This window comes from Phoca vitulina, unplaced genomic scaffold (genome assembly GCF_004348235.1).
Source record: "Phoca vitulina isolate PV1807 unplaced genomic scaffold, GSC_HSeal_1.0 scaffold18, whole genome shotgun sequence".
NCBI lineage: Eukaryota > Metazoa > Chordata > Mammalia > Carnivora > Phocidae > Phoca > Phoca vitulina.
In genome coordinates, this window is record NW_022589721.1 from 23,956,843 (window position 1) to 23,972,105 (window position 15,263).

A 15,263-nucleotide genomic window follows, 5' to 3' on the forward strand; every position below is an offset into this window, starting at 1 on the left:
AGCGCGTTTATTCCTATATCTCCACTAACTCCTTACGGGCACGTACCTGGCGCCTGGCGGCCGGGCGAGGGGAGCGCGGCCGCGGGCGCTGGAGCGCAGGAGCCTCGGAGCCTCGGGCACCGCCGCCGCCGCCGTTTCCGGGTTGGCCGGTCTCACGTCACCGCCACAGGTTCGCGAGCGGCCCCCGCCGCGGCGGCAGCAGCAGCAGCAGCGGCCCCGGCGAGTGCCAGGCGAGAAATAACTATAAAAGGAAGAGACGCCTCGAGGAGGAAGAGGAAACGCTGTTTACCTTCGAGAAGCCGAGCCGCCGGCGCTCGCACAAAAGGAGGACGCTCGCCGACGCCGCCTCCCCCCGCGCCCCGTCCCCGCCGCATCGCGGGCCCGGCGTCAGCGCGCGCGGCGCCCCGGGACCGCCCCGCGCCGGCCCCCACCCCAAAACCCGCGGCGGGGGCCGGGGGGCCGGGGAGGGGGGAGACCGCGGCGGGGTGACCTTGGGCGAGTCACGGCAGGCGGGTGAGCCGGTGCGTGGGGCGCGCTGCGGAGGGGGGGCGCTCGACGCCCCCCTGGCCCAGACCAGGAAACCCCAGCCCCGGGAGGCGCAGGGCTGGCCCAAGGTCACTGCCTGTCGGACGGGTCTCCGGCTTCAGCGCGAGCCTCCCGACCTTCAGGCCGGCAGGGTCCTGCCCTGGGCCGCTTCCCCCTCCCCTGTGCTCCGTCCGGAATGAAGCCGCCCGGCCCACCTCGCAGCGGGGTCGGTGACAGCGTGGACATTCAAAACATTCGGAAGGCAACAGATATTTATTGAGGGCCTACTAAGTGCCGGGACTGTTCTAGGCCCTGGGGACACAGCCAGGAACCCAAACCAAATTCTGGCCTGGGAGGTCGGGGAGGGGGGGGACGGGGGGGACGGGGACAGTCAATAAGCAAATATCTGATGTGTCTGGTGGGACTAAGTGCTATGAAGAAAAATAAAGCAGGGCCAGGGGAGAGGGGGGGCGTATGGGTGCCATCATGAGTGGCTCTCCAAGGACTTTTAGTACAGAAATTCCCAGACAGAAGGCTCCTCTCTATAATAACAGTGTCGGGTATTAGAGAGTCCCCATCTTTCCCCTTGTCCATAATGGCAAAGAATACATTTTTCTCCATGTAACAACACAACATGCCTAGGGAACTGATCTGATGTTCTTCCCTCCGCCTTGCTCCCCCAGCCCTCAAGCCCATCCTATCGTTGTCTTGAAATTCAGCCACATTTCTCAGGAATATAGACAATGTTCTTTAAAGTATCTTTCCACTGACCTCCAGCAGGGGTCCAGAGTTACATCAAAAGCCTTCAGTGTCTTTCCACCCTCCACCTCCAACTATCCTGGATGAGTTGGGGGCTGGGATGTGCCCATATCATATCAAGTGCTAAGTTACCTGATTATAACCCCTGGGTTTCTTTTACAAAGATGTCTAAACCCTTTTCTCTTACCCAGGCCCAGTGCTAGGAGCTGGGGCCCCGGGAAGATCTGATTCCAACAAGACTTGTAAGGGGCTCCTGGCCCTGTATCTGCAGGAAAGCAGCCCAGATGACAGCTCACAGAGGAGACAGAGGGGGAGGGGTGTCTATTCAACTTGGAAGGGAGGGAGCCCCAGAGAGGGCAGAAGATCATAAAACTCTTCCTAGAAGTTCTGAGAGGCATTTCGGCAAAGTGAAAAAGAAGCATCTGGAAGCTTGCCTGAGCATCAGTGCCCTCATCTCTAAAGAGAGGAATGGAGGCCCACCTCACCAAGGTGGAGAGGAGGTGACCCAACTGGGTCTTGAACTAGGAACTTGAGTAGCAAAAGGGTTGGAATCGGAGCTGAGCTGAGTCCGTTTCTTTCTTGGCCGCTTACAAAGTGGGCATTAATAATTCCGAACATTTCTGAAGTTCTAACCGATTGCCAAATGCTGTGCCCATCTAATTTAATTCTCAGAACAGCCCCACGAGGCAGGTTCATCATGCTCAGTGTTATGCAAGATACTGAAGTGGAGAGAGAGAGATGGAATTTGCCCAAGGTCAGACTAATTAGCTAGCGGTAGAGCTGGGCATGAACCCAGATTGTCTGGCTCCAAAGCCCAGCTCTTCACTCCTGGCCTCAGTTTGCTCATTTATTAAATGGGATTGACAATAACTGCTTCATTAGGTTGTGTTGGGGGTAGTAAATGAAACAACACATATGTAGAACCTAGCCCATTAGTAAGACCCAGGAGAGTGCTCTCAGCATTGTAATTATCATCACAATAATTATAAAAGGCATAGAGGTAAAGACCTTTCTGGCATGCTTGGGAACTGCAAACAGTTTGGAGTGAATGTTAACATAGAGTGTAAATGTAGGGGGGTGGGAAGCAGGGAAGAATAGGTGAAGCTGTGTGCAGGGGCTGGATCATGCTTACCCTGCACTCCACTGAATTCAGAGATATCTGAGATGAAGAGTCCAACTCATGTGTATGAGTCTCCACTCACTGGATACGGTGAGGCTAAGAGGATGATTCTGGCCTCTGATCATGCTCATCCAATCAGGTCCTGATAGATGTGACAAATTCAAGCAAATGGAACCTGGGGATAGTGCCTGGGAACACCCAGGGCAGTTCACCCCTACAGTGGTCTGCTCTGTTCCCCACACAGCGACAGACAGAAGCCGAGTGCCTCGGGCTGTTTGGGCTGCCACAACGGAACACCAGAGCCTGGGGGGCCGACACAACAAACATTTGGTTCTTATGGTTCTGGAGGCTGGGAAGTCCAAGATCAAGGCCCCTGCAGAGTTGGTGGCTGGTAAAGGAGGGCCCACCCTCTGGTTCAGAGCCTTCATTCGGTGTGTCCTCACATGACCCAAGAAGGGAGGGAATCCTCTGGGGTCTCTGTCACAAGGGCACTCCTCCCATTTATGAGGCTCCATCCTCAGGACTTAATCACTCCCGAAGGCCCCACCTCCCAACACCATCCCACTGGGATTTGGTTTCAACATATGAATGGCGGGGGCAGGAAACACAAATATTCAACCATAATATTTGGTGCCCTGAAAAGAGCATTGATTTTGGGGTCAGGACTTCTTGCCTGGAATTTCCAGCTGTACAGCTTTGGGCAAGTCATTTAACTTCTGACTCCTTTCATTTCCTCAGCTGTAAAATGGGAATAATACTGTTATCTTCTGTTGTTGAAAAGAGTATATGAGATGATGAATGTTTAATGCTTTCTAGGCTGTGAAATGTTCATGCACATTTTCCTTGCAATCTCAGAATCCTATTCTCCCACAGCACATGCTGTCCACACATCTTTCAAGCGAAGTAGCTGGCTCTTTCCCTCGTATATGCAAAAGCCCTTCAACAACATGCCTTTCCCCGCTGAGCATTTGCTTTTTCACAAGAGTGAACGTTCTTACAGTGTGGAAGGTAACAGAAGGTGGAGGTTAGGAGACATGGGAACTGTTTGTGTCCTGCTAGTTAGTATTTTGCAATTAAGTAGGTTCCACATCCCATGGGGTAAAAGCAAACTCGGTGACATTTTACTGACCCTGTTGTCAGGGTTCCTGCGCCCCCGGCCATTCAGAACCCAATGGACTTAAGGGAGGAGACTCACCGCCCAAAGCCACAAGGGGCTCCTGTCCTGGAATTGTATGAGGGCCCCGTGGAAGGGGGCTTGCAGCTGGCTCAGGCAGCCCCTTCAACTTGGGGGATTCCACTCAGGAAGGTAGACAGAGAGCTGGCTCCCAGGCTGGAGCCGGGATCTTAACCCGGACACCCAGAGCCCAGGCTTCAAAAGCTGATGAGTGATGGTTTCCAGGGACGGAACAACGGGCGGTAATTGCTTAATGGACACCAAGTTTCCTTTTGGGGTGATGAAAATTCTGGAACTAGATCGAGGTGGTGGTTGCCCAACATAGTGAATGTAGTAAATGCCACTAACTATTCACTTTAAAATGGTTAGCTATAGGTTATGAGATTTTCACTTGAATTAAAAAAAAGGAAGGAAGGAAGGAAGGAAAACTTGGGGGGGGGTTGGGGGGCTGGTGAACAAGACCTTTAGCCTATTTTCTACATTTCACAACATCCATGATCGGGTTGCACCAATGAACCGAATGTCAGAATCATAGCAACTGGATGCTGGAATTCCTTCTGAGCAGCCAGTTTATATAAGTGATTCTTTCACAATTGAAAGTAAAAGGAACTAGTATTGAATAATGTAGTTTTGATATTATTATTATTATAGCTTAATTTCTGTTTCTGCAAAAAAGAGCATGGCAGAGTGGAAAAGCTCCAGGTCAAGTCTGAGAGGCCTGAATTCAAATCCTCGCTCTGAGCAGCTGTAGGGCCCTAGGGAAAATCTTTAGCCTCTCTGTGCCTTGCGTTCCTGCTTCCATAAAATGTGGTGACGATAACATTTCCACATAGACCGTAGAGAGCATCGCTGTGCAGACCGAGTGGATCGTGTCGGGAGAATTTCACCTGGAATGTGCAGGACAGGCGGCTGCTTGCTGTTGTCACTATATGGTGCACAAAATCTTCCAAAACATGGGTCTGCGGGGGAAACAAGCCAAACACGTTCTTGGGGGAGCTCTAGAAACCACTACCTAGACTCTGGTGACTTGGAACCACACACACGAATTTCACACGTGCCTGGTACACAGTGAATGGTCGGCAGCGGTGCGGGGGGGACCGCAGCAGGCAGAGCCAGCCCCCCTCCCTCTCCACTCCTCCGGGTCTCCCCCGACAACGGGGAGGTGAGAGGAGAGGATGCATGGCGGCCTGTCCTTGTACCTTAGAAAGGGACAGTTACCACCAAGGGCAAGAGAGCAGAGTCAAAACACAGCAAATTCCCTGGGATCATTTAGTGCAGGAAGCAAGTAACCCTTCCCACTCTCCCAGAGCCTAAGTCCTTACAAAAAGCTGGGAAATGTCGTGGAGGCATCACTGAGAAGCAGTTATCTTCAGAGGAATTGCCATGCAAATGGGTCAACTTGGTGGGGAATCAAATGTCCCTCGTCTGATCACACTGGAATAAAACCATTCACTCAATTTAATATGAGTCATGTCTCTAAGCATAAACGTCTCTCCACCCTGGACCACAAGCACAGATGTGCTGATGCTCATAGACACACACACATACACGCCCATGTGCAGACCCACACAGGGAGGGGAGGGTGTTTGTATGAGTTATTCTTTCTAATTATGAAAGTAATGATGCTAATTCTAGAAACATCGCAAGTGAAAGGAATAAGAAAGTAAGCAAAACCCATCCATAATGGCCCTTCCAGAAGGGCAACTGTTCTTTCTTAACAACTTCATGTATTACCTCTTTTTTTAAGATTTTATTTATTTATTTGAGAGAGAGGGCACAAGCAGGGGTGGGAGGAGCAGAGGGAGAGGGAGAAGTAGGTTCCCTGCTGAGTGTAGAGCCTGATGCGGGGCTCGATCCCAGGACCCTGGGTTCATGACCTGAGCCGAAGGCAGACGCTTCACCGACTGAGCCACCCAGGCATCCCATCCTTACCTCTTTTTAGAATGCATTTTAATACAGTTGCAATCACACTCTATCCACCCTGTTGAATCTCACTTTTTTTATTCACTTATGTGCGAGGATGTCAATCCCACGGAGGTTTGAACAATAGACCTGGCACACACTGACAGCCTGAAACCCACACAGGAGAGAAGGGAAGGAGACAGAAACTATGGTTCCTCCCTCAGTGTCGTTTCCTCCAGGCCAGAGACTATGTCTTATGCAGCACTGTGGGCCCAGCCCTTAGCACAGTATCCGAAGCATAATAAGCGCTGAACAAAGGTGTGCTGAATAATGAATGGATGGACAAGTGGGGGGAAAGATGTCATTCAGAAAAGGGCCACAGACCTTGCCTGAAAGGTCCACCACCGAGGGGAGCTTCTCTGCAGAGCCTCACCCTCAGGCAGAGAAACCCACCCAAGCAAGCGATAGGGAGCGATGGAGACTGGGGATGGGCACGGCACGGGCCCCGTCCTCAGGCATTCACGTTCCAAGCTCCCCTGAACATCAAACAGCAGGTGCCTGTCTGCAGGCTGCAAGTGTGCACCCACTCAGAGCGGTGTTCTCCAGGCATGGTCTTTGGATCCGCAGCAGCAGCAGCAGCACCCGGGGACAGATTAGAACAGTAAAGTCTCAGCCCTGCCCCAGACCGACTGACTCAGACTCAGAGGTGGGGCCCAGCACCCTGCGTTTAACAAACCCTCCAGGGGATTCCACCGAAGCTAGCTGGAGAGCCACGGTCTTGGAGCAGGGCTTCTCAGCCCTGGTGCGTATTAGACGCACCTGGGGAACCTGTTTGTCCTCTGATCCGGGAGCCTCAGCCCAAGATTCTGATTTAATTGATTTTGGGTGGGGCTCAGACTTCAGAATGCTCTGAGCTCTTCAAGGGCTTTTAGTGTGCAGCCTGAGAAGCCTGCTCTTGACTGCAGAGAGGCTGCACGTGGCCATTTTATTCCTCCTGGACTCTCCTGCCTTCCCAGCCTGCGTGCTGCATCGTTACTAAGTACAGCATTGTAATCAATCACACTGACTTTTTTTATTATGAAATAGTTCATGCATACAGAGCGGTGCAGAGCCACTGTGTCCATGTACCCACCACCAGCTCTGTCACACCTTGTTATCTGACCATTATTTATGGGCTGAATTTTGTCCACACTGCCCTCCCTAAATTCAACATATATTGAAGTCTTAATCCCTAGTACCTGAGAATGTGATTGTATTCGGAGACAGGGTCTTTAAAAAGGCGATGATGTTAAAATGAGGTCATAAGGATGGGCTCCAATCTACTGTGAATGGTGTCCATACAAGAGGAGATGAGGACACAGACGTGGACAGAGTGCAGGCATGTGTAGACATCTTCATCTACGCGTCAGGGACGGGGAGGCTGGAGGAAGAACCCACCCTACCGCCACCCTGATCTTGGACGTCCAGCCTCTGGGATTGGGAGAAAATAAATTTCTGTTGTTTAAGCCACCGAGTCTTTGGTCCTTTGTTATGGCGGCCCCAGCAAACGGATACAGTCATATTCAGATTCTTAAAAAAAAAAAAAAAAAGCCCAAAACATCACAGAGTTAGTGCTCTCTGTATACCCTTCTCTTCCTCTGCCGCCCCTCCTCCTCCAGGGGAACCGCAGTCCTAACGTTAGTCTCTGTCTCCGTCACAGAGAGCCGGTGAGACGGTTAATATCATGGATTCTGGAGCCACAGTGACTGGATGGAAAACTGCTTCTGCCACTGACTGGCTGTTTGACTTTGATCAATTCATTACCCTCTCCAAGGAACATGAATAGCATCCCATCTCATCATGTTTTCAGGGTTAAATGAACTGTTTTTAAAACACCTAGAATAGGGTCCGTGGGTGGCTCAGTCGGTGAAGTGTCAGACTCTTGGTTTCGGCTCATGTCATGATCTCGGGGTCCTGGGATCGAGCCCCCGCATCGGACTCCGTGCTGGGTGTGGAGCCTGCTTAGGATTCTCTCCGTTTCCCTCTGCCCTTCCCCCACTACTCGCTCATGCTCTCGCTCTCTCAAAAAAAAAAAAAGCACCTAGAATAGTGTCTGGTGCATTAAAAGTGTGTACAAGTGCTGGTTAAACATATCTATACTTTTACATCTACATACATATGCACTTATAAAATAGATGTGAAATATTGTTTTCCATGTTTTTAAACTTTACATCAGAGGTAACCTTATACAAATCCTCCTGTAATGTGGGATTTTTTTTGTTTGAGTTCTAAGGGCATTTTTCGAGATGTCTCCGTGTGGATGCTAGGATTCTCATCGCCCCTTTACTGCTGTGGTCTGCACGTGTCTTGGCTCCTCTGGTCTCTCCATTTTCCATGTGGTGTGGAAGTCTTCTGCTTCACCTGGAAACCTCCCTTCCTCGCCCTGGCCTCTTTGAACCCATGCCTAGAACATTCCCTGCCTCCCCAAGGATGCCCCCCTGGCCTGCACCAGGTCAAGACCCCCTCGCCTCCCGCTCTCCCTGAAGCCCTGGATGCATCTGGGATGCCTTTCACGTCTGCCCACTTGCTGGCCAGCTCTACTTCCGTTTTCCATGGGACTGTATTTCAGAGGCTCAGCACTTCCTACATTTCAAAGGATTTCCATAGCCGTGGTCTCCTGTGATGTCACTTAGCAATCCTGAGATGAAGGTAAGGCATGTGCCCTTCACACATGAGGAAACTGAATCACAGAAAGGTTGAATGACTTGCAGAAGGTCAGACAGCAAGTTAGAGATGCGGTCTGGCCGAAAGCCCAGCTCTCCAGACTCTCAATCCTATGTTCCTAAAAATTTTTATTATAGGGCGCCTGGGTGGCTCGGTTGGTTGGGCGTCTGCCTGTGACTCAGATGTGGTCTCGGGATCCTGGGATCAAGCCCCTCGACAGGCTCTGTGCTTGGTGGGGAGCCTGCTTCTCCCTCTGCCTGTCGCTCCTCTTGCTTGTGCTCTCTGCCCCCCTCTCAAATAAATGAATAAATCTTAAAAAAACTTTTTTATTATAGGGGCGCCTGGGTGGCTCAGTTGGTTAAGCGTCTGCCTTCAGCTGGGGTCATGATCTCGGGGTCCTGAGATCGGTCCGGCATCCGTGTCCCTGCTCAGCCGGGAGCCTGCTTCTCTCTCTCCTTCTGCCCCTCCCCACCCCTTGCTCTCTCTCTCTCAAATAAATAAGATCTTTAAAAAATTTTTTTATTATAGGGGCTCCTGGGTGGCTCAGTTGTTAAGCGTCTGCCTTCTGCTCAGGTCATGATCCCAAGGTCCTGAGATCGAGCCCCGCATCGGGCTCCCTGCTCCAGGGGGAGCCTGTTTCTCCCTCTCCCACTCCCCCTGCCTGTGTTCCCACTCTCGCTGTGTCTCTCTGTCAAATAAATAAAATCTTAAAAAAATTTTTTTTATTATAAAATTAATTTCACATAATGCTCATGACACTGGAGTTTTATCATTAATCCCATTCTAGAGATGACAAATTAAGTTTTCCTTAAAGCATGGTCGCAGAGCCCCTCGCATCGGGATCTTCTGGAGGAGTTGCTGAAAACAGATTTCCGGGCCTCACCCCCACATATTCTAGATCGGTAGGGCGGGCTGGGCCTCGGCACCTGCATGTTGGTGACGTTTGCTGAGTGGCTCAGTTTGAGAACCTCCCCCCGGCTCCACCACAAGCCCCGCCCCCCTCCCTCTCACCCGGCATTCACCGCGGCAGGCCCGTCGCAGCGGCGGCGCCCAGGTGGGCACGTCCCCGGTGACGGCCGCTTGTTCGAATGGCTGATGCAAAGACCTTACGATTCCGTGGGGGCTTCAGAGCTTACGGAGGGATTTTACACACATTTTTCTTTCTTTCTTTTTTTTTTAGTTTATCAGACAAGGCATTAATTGAAGGATATTATGGCGCTCACGGGACTTCCCCCAAAGCCGCAGACTTGGGGTTGGTGACTGCAGAGCTAGGAGCGCTGCCCAGAACCCAGGTCTAGATGGACAGTTTGGCTGCGTGCAGAGCTCGTGGAGGGAAACCGTTTCTCTCAGACTGTTGACGTCATGGCTCCACGGTCGTCCAGTGCGCCCTCGTGGAGAAATCTGCAGCTATTGTGATTCCTGGTCTTCTGCACACATGTTCCTTAACCCTCACAGCCCCGACCACCAAGCTGAGGCCGGCGCGAGGACTGCCATCTGACAGAAACCGGAATGGAAGCCAGAGTCACAGTGGCACCCCGAAGTCACTGATTTAGTACCGGAAGCCGGACTTGAACCTGGTCCCCGGGCCCTAAGCCTGTGGTCAACCCCACTGCTGTTACCAAAAGTCACTCCCGAAAATTCGCCCTTGGATACCTAGCAACCGAGTCACTGGGTAACCACATGGACGTGAGAGTGGGGATCACCAGTAGGAAGAGACTTCACAGGTAAAAACAGATTTGGGGGGGCTTCTAACCAAATGGGGTACCAAGACTGGATTTATTCTCCCTCCTTGAAATATCTGGAAAAAAAAATACAGGAAAAAATACTGTTTGGGGCACCTGGATGGCTCAGTGGGTTAAGCCTCCTGGTTTCAGCTCAGGTCATGGTCTTGTGGTCGTGGGATAGAGCCCGGCTTCGTGCTCAGCCGGGAGCCAGCTTCTCCCTCTCCCCTTGCCCCTCCCCCTGCTTGTGCTCTCTCTCACGCTCGCTCTTTCTCTCTCAAATAAATAAATGGAGGATCCTGGAACCATGACATCAACCAAAGGTATTTTGGAGGGACAGAGAGTAAAGCTATTCTTCCCAATGACTACCAGTTGGGAAAATGACACTGTTTTACCCTGAATTCCCTCTTTTTTAGTGAAAGAGAATCATAAGCCTAAAACAGATTTTTATTTTTTGGATAGACGAAAATTCGCTTTAAACCTCATTGAAGGAAACAAGTCTCTAACGGACCCTGGGATTACCAAGTGACACTAGTCACGATCAGATGATTTTGTTAGATGCTCTGCACGGCTCTTACCAGATACTACTTCACTAACGTCTTTTCTGTTTCTTCCCACTGAGTGTAAACTTCCAGAAACTGGGGATCTTGTTTATCTTATTCCTGAGCACGCAGAACAGGGCCCGGCACCTAGCAGGTGCACTGTTTCTCAGAAGAGCTCACAAAGCAGAAGACCTTCCTCAGCCCCGGACTGTGAGGCTGGGCAGCTGGGCTTTTCACGAAAATCCCATATACTTTCTGAGCAACCTCTGACTGAAATTTCACAAAGAAGAAGGGCAAACGAGGGTAGAAAACCAAGCAAAGTGGCCAAATAAAGTTGAGCATGATGTGGGGCAGGATGGAGGGGAGGCCATCCTGACCACCACTTACGTCCAGGAAAGAAAAACAGTTTGGGTGTTCATTTCTTTATAGCGGTGAAAGAGGTTCAGCATGAGGAGAGAAAAATCGCGTGTCTGTGATCTACCTGTCAGCAGCTCCTTCCCCCAGAAATGCCCTTCCCTCTTCTTGCCACCAAACGGGGGCATGTCACACCCTTCCCTCCACGGCCAACCCTCCCATATGCTCTGTCATATCTCCATGTTCTGCCATGTTTCCATCGGATCTCTCTCTTCCTCCCTTCCTTCCTTCTCTCCCTCCTTTCTTCTTTCCTTTGCTTTGGGAGGAGGAGATGAGACAGGGAAACCCTGTGTCACCTGCTGAGCCATGGCCCCCTCCCCTCTGTGAGTCTGTCCTTACTCGTTGCGGATCTATAGACAATACATAGAATTTTGTAGATTTTTAAAATGACATATTCATGTTGTATGAATCCTTCTGTACCTTTCTTTCTTGCTCAGCACTATTCATGTGGCTACATGTAGCCCTGGTGTGTTCATGGAGTGATTCATAGTGGTTCATTACCACCACGTGGAAACCCAGGAGTCTCTGCCTCTCCAGCCGTCTGTTCTCCCCCCTGCTCTGTTGCCCTGCAAGCTCCAGGAGAATGGGTGTTTTCTAGGCATGAGAACAGCACCTAGAAAATCTGATTAATTCGTTCCAAGAATTTATCAACGCTTCCTAAGTGTTCCACTGTATGAAGTGACCACAATTGTTTTGTCGATTCTTCTGCAGATGACATCTGCATTATTCCAATATTTTGCTCTTTTAGACAGGGCTTTTGCAGGGATAGTCTTTTCCCTGTCTCCTCGTGCTCGGGTAAGGGAGAACTCATTTGTACCCAAGAGTGAAGCGACTGGGTCAGAGGTAGATATGCGTAGCTTCAAATTTATTGAAACTACTGCATGCTTTGCAAAGTGGTTATGCCAAGACTTGTCACCCCTAGCTTATTATATATTTTATATGTAATATATAGAATATAGATTTTTTATTTAATTTTTTTTTTTGTATTTTAAGTAACCTCTATACCCAGCGTAGGGCTCAAACTTACAACCTCGAGATCAAAAGTCGCACGTTCTTCCGACGGAGCCAGCCACGCACCCCTGAATTATACGTATAAAAAGCTACAGACTTATAGTTCTGACCTCGGAGCTACGGCACTGCAATCCGTCCAGAATTTTTCTGTGCGTAAACCGCGTATGTACGGAGATCTTTCTCCTCTGACACATGGGACAATTTCCACCTGCTTTTGCACAGCTGTTACTGCTGTTGTCAGGATGCACCTTAACTTTGTGAATTAGTCTCCTGTGGGTGGGTGGCTGTTAGCTCACGCTCTGAAAACATCATGTATTAAGCATGTTTGCATGTTCTGTAGTTCTTTTCGTGGCTATGTATTTTACTGGGTGGATGTACCGGAATTAACTAGTCACGTGTGTTTTTACAATCACAGAATGGTATAAATCTTGTGTTTTTCTTAGGGAAAATGTCCAAGAGTTGGAATTTTGGTCAGTGCATTAGTATATTTTGTGCCTCTCATGTATTGCGAACAGGATTATTATACTTTAGGCTGCCAGCCTCCTGGGAACGGCTTTATGTGGGTATCGCGGGCATTTGTTTTGTTGACTTGACCCTGAGTGTCCACAGGGGCATGATGGGTGGTGATTTTCCTCTGCGTCCCAGGGCCCTGGCACATAGTAGGTGCACAGTAAAAGCTTGCTGAGCCAGCAGGAAGAGACCTCGATGTCACTGCAGGAAGACAGGCATCCAGGCACTCGGAGAGGTTGCCTCGTACTGGAAGGAGGTTAGAGACCTGGAGGCCCGTCACGCGAGGCTGGGATTCCTGGGGACCACCGTCCCTGTCCATTCGTGGCCGGGGAGTGCGGGTGGGGGGAAGGGCAGCTGCCAGGTGCCAAGGGCCAAGGGCAGAGCAAGGTGCGAGCCCTGCCCGCTTGCCACGGTGGGAAAGCCGCCGGGTATGGGAACGGATCGCAAACACGCACTGCCAGGGGCTTGAGGAAGCCGGCCCCCACCCCCCCCACCGGACATGCACCCCCCAGACCTCTACGCTCCAGCTGTGCGACTTGGGGAAACCTGTTTGAGCTCTCGGTGACAGACTACAGCACCTCCCCCTGCCCCGCACCACCACCCCAAAGTTGTCCACGTCCTTATTCCTGGGACCTGTGAGTAGCTTACCTCACATGGCCCAAGGCACTGTGCAGATGTCATTAAGGTTTTTGAGACCAGGAGATGGTTCTGGATAATCGGGGCGGGCCCAATGTCATCACGAGGTAGTTACATACACAGGGCGGCGAGAGGGACGAAGCAAGAAAAGGGAGATGACATCGGAACATTCCACACACTTGGAAGAGGGAGGAGGGGCCCCCAGCCAAGGAAGGGCAGGCAGCCTCTACAAACCGGAAAAGCCAAGGAGAGGGATCCTCCCCTGGTCTCCAGAAGGAACACAGCCCCACCAGCACCTTGGTTTTAGACTCCTGATGTCCAGAACGGTGGGGGATTAAGTTTGTGTTGTTGTAGACCATGAGTCTGTGGTAATTTGTTATGGCGGCAACAGGAAAATACGCCCACTCAGCCCCGGTGGCCTCATCTGCAGAGTGGAAGTAATAAGAGAACTTATTTTATATACTTTCTTTGAGGCTAAAACACACCAAGATATGTGAAATGTTTAGAAGGCTGTGTGGCAAAGAGTAAGTGTTCAGTAAACACCTGGGCAAGTGGCTTGAGCTCCCTGGGCCCCCAGGGTTCCTCTGGAGCACACGGGGGGGGTCCCACTGCTGCCTTCTCCTCAGACAGGCCCTGGGAGGGGCCAGGACAGATGCCTTCTGCGGCGGGGGGAGCTCAGCATCCTGAAGCCCTGACCCGCGTCCCCAGGGCACCGGGAAGCCAACTGGGGCTCCTGGGAGCTAGGACTGAGCCTCTGGGCCCCTGAGTATTTCATCAGAGCAGCGAAGCCAGGAGGGCAAGAGACTGCACACCTTCCAGAAGCTCAGGGTAAGGGGAAAATCATCTCATCTACCAGAACAGGGATTTAGCGTGCTCAAAGCTTAACACACAAGCCCAAACGCATGCATCCACGCACACACACACAAGAACTGTCTCAATCCGGGCTGCCATAACAAATTACCATGGACCTAGGAGTTTAAAACAGACATTTATTTCTCTTTATTTATTTCCCCCCAGAGGCTGGGAACTCCATGATCAAGGCACCGGCAGGTTTGGTGTCTGGTGGGGGTCTGCTTCGGAAGAGGGCTTTCTGCTTGCTGTGTCCTGGGCCGGGGGCCGGGGGGATAGAGGTGAGGGAGTGAGGGGCACTGACCCCATTCAGGAAGGCTCCACCCTCATGACCTCATCACCTCCCAAAGGCCCCGCCTCCACATACCCTCACACCGGGGGGTAGGATCTCAGCATGTGAATTTTGAAGTGACACTCACCGTCACAGCAAGAACACACATGGGCACATACACACACACACACTCTCTCTCTCCCCCCCCCCCCCCCCAGTAGGGCCAGGACAGGCAAAGCTGTTACTCCCTGTTCTCCAGATGAAGAAGCTAAACTGTAGAAGAGAAAAGGCTTGCTCATGGTCCATCCCATGGGTTGGAGCCAAGCCAGGACGGAACCCCAGGCTCCAGCTTCCTGGATTCGCGGTGCTGGGGGGGGTGGTGGTGATCCAGGGGGTGCTTCCTATCCTCCCCCTGCCCCTGCTGCCCCCCCATTCCTTCTCCCCTTCGGATTGGACACGGGCTCGAGCAGAATTGCATTCATAATAGTGTCATTTGATTACTGGATTTGATTTCGAGAGGAGTTGGGACTAAGTTGTTTTTGAATACTCTCTACCAGGCCAGAGGGAAAGACCACCACTTCATGTCATTCTTCTCTCAGCATAATTTTGGTGGGATGGGGTCAGGCTTCTTCCCCCTTTCTAAAGATGAGAATTTGAGGCCCCGTGATGTGCTCACTGCGACGGGGAGCAAGAAGAGGGCAGATACAGCCGGGGCCTTGCAGGACCTTCCTGTCTGGGCAGTGGCCGAGCCCTGGAGCCTCTGGAGCCCCCCGGGAGCTGGGGAGCGGACCAGGGCAGCGCACCTGCTCAGCCGAAGCCCCGGTAGAGGCCAGGCCAGGCCCCAGGCCATTTCCATCCACGCTTTCATAGTCACATGTTGCTTTGATTTACAAAAAAAAGCAAAAAACAAAAAAACTTCAGTGTTATTTTTCAAAGCACAGTCCATGACCCGCCACATCAGAATCACCTGGGGGGGATCTGCTCCAGGTGCAGAATCCGGTGCCCCGTGGAAAGCCGAGGCTGGGGTGCAGGACTCGTGTTCCTGACGTGCCGGCATGGGACCCACAGGTGAGGGCGAGGGGAGCAGACACGCACACCCTGGGCAGGGAGGCAGGGGTGCGGCGGC

General features: G+C 51.6%; 1 protein-coding gene across 2 annotated transcripts in view; it reads right to left on the reverse strand.

Moving 5' to 3' along the window:
• Positions 1 to 337, reverse strand: part of CYRIB (CYFIP related Rac1 interactor B) — a 144,628-nt gene extending 144,291 nt beyond the window's left edge. For both annotated transcript variants that reach the window (XM_032415857.1, XM_032415852.1), the window contains exon 1: positions 290 to 337. The gene's annotated coding sequence lies outside the window, so the exon portion shown is untranslated. The remainder of the gene's footprint in view (positions 1 to 289) is intronic.
• Between the last annotated feature and the right edge of the window lie 14,926 nt (positions 338 to 15,263).